This window comes from Onychomys torridus, chromosome 15, assembly GCF_903995425.1.
Source record: "Onychomys torridus chromosome 15, mOncTor1.1, whole genome shotgun sequence".
In the NCBI taxonomy this organism is placed as follows: Eukaryota; Metazoa; Chordata; class Mammalia; order Rodentia; family Cricetidae; genus Onychomys; species Onychomys torridus.
The window spans coordinates 75,430,835-75,438,936 of NC_050457.1; the positions used below are offsets into that span (position 1 = coordinate 75,430,835).

Genomic DNA, 8,102 nt, shown 5'->3' on the forward strand with positions numbered 1-8,102 from the left:
AAGGCGTGCAGTCACCATTGACTCAAGGTTTGAGCAATGGCTTGTGTTTGTTACACAGAGAACAGGAATAGAAAGTGTTCCACAGACTTAGACAAGTATGGGGTGCTTGGAGGACATGACCAAAGCCACAGAATGGGGCTTATTAAGGGATGCAGGAGGAGACATTGAGGTCTAGTCATTTATGATGGATGCCTGTGATACAGGACTGAAGTGGGCTTTGCTTGCTCTCGGGGCAATATGGGAACCTGTAGGTTTCTAGAAGGAACAGGTGGAGATGTAATATCAGAGGGCATGCCAAGAGGTTCATGCACATCTGAACTGTAGGATCAAAGCAGTTGAAGGCAGGATGAAGGTTGCACACAAGCTCTAAGTCACATTTTCCCTCTTGTGAATCACAAACACGGAAGCTCAGGTATCTACTTGACATATCGATTTCATTTCCTTTGGATGCATTACACAGACGTGGGGTTTCTGGGTCACATCTACTTTGGGCTTGTTGAGGAACCTCTATACTGGCTTCCCTATTGGTGGCACTAGTCTACACCCTTCCTCTGCTTCCTCACACTGCCTAGTGTGTCTTCATTCCCACTCTTGGTGTTGCATCAATACGGCTACTAAGATTTCACCTGTTACTTGCTTATTATGGGACCTTTCTCCCATATCCTGCCCAGACATTTGTTATATCTGTGTTTTTGGAATGCTCTGTTTCACTTCAGCTTAAAATAACACATGTGCATTGCATCCCAGTGACCATTCTCATAGAACCCTATAAAAACTGGGGTTTGGGCATTAAAGATTTCAAGGCAAACTTTGCAGTATAGTGGTGTGCTTTTTTTTTTTTTTATGAATTCTGGATTGTAGTGGGGATCCTGACACAGACAGGTCAGAGCTGAGTCCACTGGACAGTAAACACAGAGACCTCTCTGGGATGCAGACACAAGCACAGGGCTCTGATTGACAGTGCCAAGTTTGCCTGCAGTTGGGCTGTACTGGATTGGTTCATTATTCATTTGCTTATCTAAAAATAGATATTTTTTCTAAAAATAGTTAAATATGGAAAACTTATAGTCTGGTTTACTTTATTGTGCTGGTAAATAAGACTTTGATTGTTTGATAAAAATATGTGACTGATGTTACTGTGTCAAAATGAGAACCTCTAAGGGGATCTGGGGGTCATTTCTTTTCAAAGTTGACTGTCATCCATTATGCATGTTGAGGATGTTTACTTTCTATTGGAAGTGGGAGCTGATGGAGCAGAGACAAGATCGAAGTGTGACAGCAGGAGAGGGCTGCGAAGTTTTGACAGGGAGCGGGGTACCACTTCTGTGGGAAGCCACACTCTTTCTTGACATCTGTCTTGGGAGGCGCGATGGTGGCAAGTCAGGCTGGTGCCTGGGGCAGGATGTCAGTTGGGCATCTTCTCCCCTTCAATTATCCAGCAGCTGATAAAAAATAAAATAAAAATAAAATTTAAAATTTGACACGATTCACTAAGTTAGTCATCACAAGTTTGCATAGAATTCATTTGGGAAGCTCTCTCACCTGGCCCTCCCAGCGGGACAGAATTAGACAGCATACCCAGAAAGCCTGAGACACTCAGACAACTCTTGGCCATGAGTGCCCCACTTCAGGCTGTAGTTTGGTATCTTTCCGTTGAACCCCTCATGGCAGAGGGGCAGAAAGGTCACGGGAGGTACTAGGAGGGTCAGCTCCCCTGCTTCAGAACTTCCCAGTCTCTACCTTGCTTCTAGGTAGACTCGTGGCAAACTTGAGTCCACTGGGTCTCATCACATGTAACCATGTTTGATGCTTCCAGGCTGTTCTCACTGTAACTGGGTACACCAGAGCATTGGGGTCTGTGCCATTTTTATTAGAACCAGGGTTGATATGGGGCAGTGCTGCACCATGCACAGAGGAGGAAGGGGCTGGGTATCCAAAAGAAATCCACACATAAGCCAAGAGTCAATTAATCTGTCTCTCTAAGAACACACACAAACCATGCCTTAATGGATTCAAAGGCTGACAAGGGAGCATCCACCCAACTCCCTGGGCACCAGTTACAAATGTCTCTTCTCCAAAAGATGTTCTGGCGAATGGAGAGAAAAAAATCACCTACTGTCATCGATTTTCCTTTCCTTTAGTAAAATAATTTGGGCACATTAAATGAAACACACACACACACACCACAAATGATAACAGAAATAACCCTTCCAGGCAGGCAAGATCCTCTGTGCTTGCATCAGGAATGCAAACACAAACAGGAACACAGTTGTGATTGCATAGATTGTACACTGTTTTGTATTCATTTTTTTTTTTTTTTGTTGGAGTGCCTCAAATATTTCCTTATGTTACACAATATCCATAGACCTATGCAAACCTGTCAGAGAAACTAAATCCACTTAGCTATTTTTTTTATTATCAGAAATTGAGTAGGTTTGGGGATTTTTATAACCTAATTGTGTATTTATTATTTGTTCACTGATATAAATATTATTCCCTCTCTGTGTGTCTCTCTGTCTCTCTGTCTCTCTCTGTCTCTCTGTCTCTGTCTCTCTCTGTCTCTCTCTGTCTCTCTCTGTCTCTCTCTGTCTCGCTCTCTCTCTCTCTCTCTGTGTTTGTGTGTGTGTGTGTACATTCATTTCCCCATGTATGCACACACCTTTGTGTGTACATGGAAGTCAGAGGACAGCTTTCAGGAGTTGGTGATTTCCTTACACATTTTTTGAGGCAGGGTCTCTCTTGTTGTTTCGTGTGAGCTACATATTCCAGACTACCTGGCCCACAAGCTTCCAGGCAATTCTCCTGTGTCTGCCTCCCATTTCCCTACAGGAGTGCTGAGATTACAGATGCTTGCAAATACATTCAGTATTTTTATATATGTTTGAGGAATTGAACTCAGGTCATCAGGCTTGAATGGCAAGTGTTTTCTATATACGGAACCATCATGCTGGCCCTATAAATCTGATTCTTGCAACAAATGAGATATATCATTTCAAAGCATTTTAACAATTATTACCAGCAGGCTCTTTATAATTCCTATCAATGTAAACATTTCACTTCTCAATCACTCAGCAACAGGGAGCACCTTCATTGGCAATCAGCAAAGCAAGCATTCAGAACACACATGTTAACACTGTTACTGGCTTCTTACACTGTGTTTTCTTTCGTACATCTGTTTCAACTGGTTAGTAAAATCTGAAATTCTATTTGCTCAAAGTAACAGCCACTTGTATGATTGTTCCAGTTCCCAGACAGAACTATGGGTCTCTGTTACACCAGCAACAGGCAGAGCACTCAGTCACACTAACAGCTAGAGAACAGACAGTTCATCACTACAATATGCCTTGCAGAACCTTCTCCCACAGTCTTCTCCAGCTAGACTTCAGTGGTTGCCTGGAACACTGGCCCATTGACATTCTGGATGTTGGGTATAACTTATGATTGCCTCTTTATCTGAATCATCAATGAATCAAATGATGAATCTCCCCCAGTGCTGCATTCATCCAGGGTATCTCCAGAACTTCTAGAGACAGAGACTCAAGGATATACAGTCCAAAGAAGAGGCTATCACTTGCGGACTAGCATCCATGTGATGCTGTGGTTTTGGTAGGATGGTAGAAATATGACAGATATTTACAAGTTTTGATTTTGTAGGCTTTTGTTACTTAGTTTCACTAAAAGCACTTTTGGAGGTTTTTTGTTGTTGTTGTTGTTTTTGTTTTTGTTTTGTTTTGTTTTTTGGTCTTCTCTAGATACCCGGATGTTGCAAATGTAACATGAAGAACCACTGAGCTTTATTACAATGTACTTATTAGTAGCAATCACTTTTTTGAGTTTCTAGAGGGCTTCCTGTCTCACTTAATTAGCCACACCCATGGCAGAAAGACCATCAGGTTAAGCTAAATGGACCTTAAGATACGCAGGGTACAAGTGGCTACATCAATCTCACAGCCAGGTTCTTAAACTTTATTTTATTTTTTTGCTTTCTGCATGTTAGCTTTGAAAATACTAGTAAGTAGCCATCCTACTATGAAGATCTACTCAAAAACAAACATCAGGTTTGTTCTCCAATCGAACATGTTTCAATGACACCTTTGGACATCTGGTCAAATACTGGCTGGCTGTTTCTGTTCAGTTCTTCCTAGATTTCAGTGGATCTTTTATGCCATTGGTAGACAATGCCTACCCATTCCTTTCTCCCACTGACACCTTGTGCATTTGCTGTGGATGTTCTTGTCTGCCCAATGCCAGTCCAGTGAGGAACGAGGACAGTGCATCTTTCCACAGAGTTGTCTGAGGAGTAAGAGAACATCAGGCTTCCAGAAGGGTGTGTTCATAATGGTTAGTGTATAGCAGAAACAGAGCAGTTGTCATGCTTGTGATAGAGCAAATCACAAAGGGAGTTTGCATTTCTAATGATCATAGGATCATGACCAAGTGGCTTCTTAGCCTGCGTCTTTCACAGGACACATACACTACCACACTGTGGTCCCTTTTACCCATGGTCTCATGGACCACTGAGTCATAGCAGTCATAAAAGTGACTGGTGCATGTGGGCTGATGGATCTTTTTGTGGATTATTACGGGGAATCCCAGAGCAGAGGAGCCTGATGATCTAGTTCCTGTTCACCCAAGTGTGTGTTCAACCCTAATGTTCTCTCCAAGCAGTGTTCCCTTTTGAGTTTGGTTGATTGCAGTTTTATGATGCAGAAGAAAACATCCTTTTTACACAGCTCTGGCCTTGATGGGAGGATCCCCACATCCCTGAGAAGTGTTTTTTGAGGGGGAAACCCCTCTCTGGGCTTCACCATCAATGTGGTAGGGCTTGAGAAGGCAGCTCTCCATTGGTGAGCTTGTTTGAGCTCCTAACATCCATGCTTCTGGACTCTGCTTGGGCCAGGGGTGGCAGCAGGTGACCTGTGATCTGGGGGTTAAATGCAGGTTTAGCAGCCCCTGATAAAAGAAGGGAGCTAGGCAAAAGACTGCAGTGTGGCCTCCAGACAAATGCTAATCCCAGCTTGAGGATCTGAGTCATGTCCCAGTAAACCTCCTCCTCTGAGTGTTTATAGAAGGCCTGAGAACATTCTGTCTCCAAGGAAATATCCTTCAGACTCTTGATGGCTCATTAAAGGGTAGGAAAGTATTAAATAATTTTATCTGAAATCTGAAGTACCCAAAGAGCAGGATAAATGTTTGGCTTCATTTTTGTAGTGTTGAGAGATGTCTTTGATTTCCAGGGCTTGCTAATCTTTGCTTTTTCCTGAGTACAGGTAATTCTATTACAAATTAACAAGGGAAAGTCAACTGACAGTGGGGTTTTAATTGCATATAATTACTTGGTATGCAGAAGTATTTTACAATTGAGATAATTTGCCTGAAAGTGTTGGTATTTAGCAAGCAGAGTTTATGGTAATTCCCTTATTTTCCCCCAACCGCCTAGTAATCTTTAAAACAAGGAAGTGGGGCCACAGTAAGAATTCTGAATTGAAACAAAGCTATACATGAAAGTGCCTAAAATGTATCTGTTTGTCTTTGTTTCAATAGGGATCCAAAACAAAGTTAATCTGATCAACCAGGATCAATAGAGGAGTGAAGATTCACATTTCTTTGAAGCTGGTAAAGGCAAATAAATAATCCTTCCGAACAATGGAGGCCTTTACTTCTCAGGCTCCAGCCTGAACGCTATTGTGAGTGGGATTTGCCCGTTTCAGGTTTTCCTTTGGCTGCTAGAGCAGGTGCCTGGATGCAGGGAAATGCCTATGTTGATGCCGTTGTCTCCACGGGTAAGTGAAAGTCCCTCTTAATCCAGTGTTTCCATTTGATAATGGTTTTTTTTTTTTTTTTTTTTTTTTTTTTTTTTTTTTTTTTTTACCATCATTTTATTCCTCAGGGACTCTTCTTACCTGGGACTTGGTATCCAACTACAGGGACATGGAACAAGCAAAGACAGGCTCACTTCAAATCTGAAAGAAAAAAACAAAACAAAACAAAACCACTGGCAACATTCTGACCTGACCTTAAGGAGCTCCAGACAATATCAGTCCAGGAACAGCTGTGGGAGGAATGCAAGTTTGGGAGGCAGAAGATTCTCCCTTCCAGCATGGTATTGGGGACCCAGGAGAGGACAGACAAGTCTGTTGATTGCTGTGTGTCTGTCCCATTGTAGGCTGTCTGAGGATAGCAGCCTCAGGATCCTTCTGTAACAGCCTGAGTTGGAGGGTACTCTTCTTTTGACCACACAAGGTATAGGGAAGCTGGGCAAGTGGCATACATGAGTTCAAGGTATTTGGGAAAGGGAAATACCCTCAGCCTGTGTACCTTATCATAGTCATGCTGCCTGTAGGCCAATTCAAGGAACAGTCAGATCACTGGAAATGCCTATTTCACTCTCTCCAGACACATATAAACATTTCTTACCCAGCCTCCCCCTGGCTCAGCTCCTCATCCGAGCTCCCAGAAGTGACAGAAAGCAATTAAGGGGGAAGCCCGGCCTCATTACCTACAGAAACAGGAGTGCGAGAACACCTCTGTGGCCCTGTACTGTTGACTTGAGGGTTGTTCACGGAGTATGGAGGTCACGGGTGTACCCCACGATGCCTATGCCAACGGTGTGAGGAGAAGTGGAGACGACTCACCACACAGGCTCCACATCTCTCGAAGTATTTTTCCCTTTAAAATAATTTACTAATTTGTCATCTTCCATTCACAGATATCAATCCCCAATACCCATCATGTGCCAGACACTATGTTCAACGTTAGGCTCATAGGATTTGGAAACAGTGGAAATTATATTCCTAGGAACTTGAGAAGAGAAGAAGCATGGGTGTCCACTGCTGTGGGATCCCTAGGCTCAGCCCACTTACCGTCATGGAGCATTGCTCTGCAGAGGGAAGTGACAAATTGGTTTGATGGGATTCTGTGAGATCTGTCACATGTACTTAAAAGCTGTGGGCAACAGGCCAAGAGCTTCAGAAATGGAAAGGATGTGTCTAAGCTTGTGTATTCCAAACTGGGAGGGGATAAGTCCAGTTAGGAGGGGTCTAGATCATCGCTTTGATGGGAAGGAAGTGCCAGGCTATGAAGGTATGACCTTCATACTGAGGGCTCAGCTTGCATCTAAGGGAGAAGAGGTAGCTTTCTCAGCACAGAAGGGGGAGAGATGAGCTTTCTAACAATCATCACAAGAATGCTGTTTAGGGAATGCTTTGAAAATACAGAAAACGCTATGAAGGAAAGCTAGAGACAGGCCTCTTCCTTAACAGGACAAACCAGAGTTGTTGCATTGTTGCATTCTCCCTTCAGTTCTGAGCTATGAGGGGGGCTGTACAGGAATTGGTTCCTGGGCGTGATTTAGCAATTAACATCTTTTTTGTATCCTATGGTTTGGTCTAGTATCTGGGAAAACAGATTTGAAAAAAGACAGGAAATTATGGTTGAAGGTAAGTGGACCAGTGGTGGTGAACATCATCATTTTTTGTTTACCTTTTCTTGTCATAGCCTAAGAGAGTTCTTCCTTTGTGGCTGCAGATCAGGCTGCCTCCCCGAGAGGACTTGGGAGAGTGATGCGCTTACAACAACTATAGGCCCACATTTTCAAAAATGCTGATTTCTTCACGCAGGTTTTGACACTGACAACTCAGGTCTGTATTTTACTGCTGGTGTGTCCTGTAGCATTCAACCCTCAAAGGGCTTTTTGTATGGGTGTGATCTTCTAAAACGTGATCACTATAAAAACATCACTAGAAAGTGTGGTCAAGAGGTCACAACACTGAATTTCTGAATTTCATGTTTTTATGGATTTATTTATTTATTTTTTAAAAAATTTACTCTTCTCTCATACATGACATCCCAACCACAGTTTCCACTCCCCCCACTCTTACCCCCCCCACACGCACCTCCCCTCTCTCCTAGATCCACGTCTCCTCTGATTCCCTTTGGAAAAGAGTAGGACTTCCAGGGTTATCAACCAAACACAACATAAAAAGTTACTATAAGATCAGGCATATACCATCATATCAAGGCTGGACAAGGTAACCCAGTAGGAGGAAAAGGGTCCCAAGAGCACATGGGTAGTTCAGAATGGTGCAGAACTCTGATCCTTC

At 43.1% G+C, this 8,102-nt stretch overlaps 1 long non-coding RNA gene across 1 annotated transcript; it reads left to right on the forward strand.

Moving 5' to 3' along the window:
* Nucleotides 1–5,562: 5,562 nt before the first annotated feature.
* LOC118596042 lies at nt 5,563–7,696 on the forward strand. Its single transcript, XR_004946660.1, has 3 exons — nt 5,563–5,616; nt 5,712–5,783; nt 5,891–7,696. It is a non-coding gene; the product is annotated as an uncharacterized LOC118596042 (long non-coding RNA).
* The last annotated feature ends 406 nt before the right edge of the window (nt 7,697–8,102 follow it).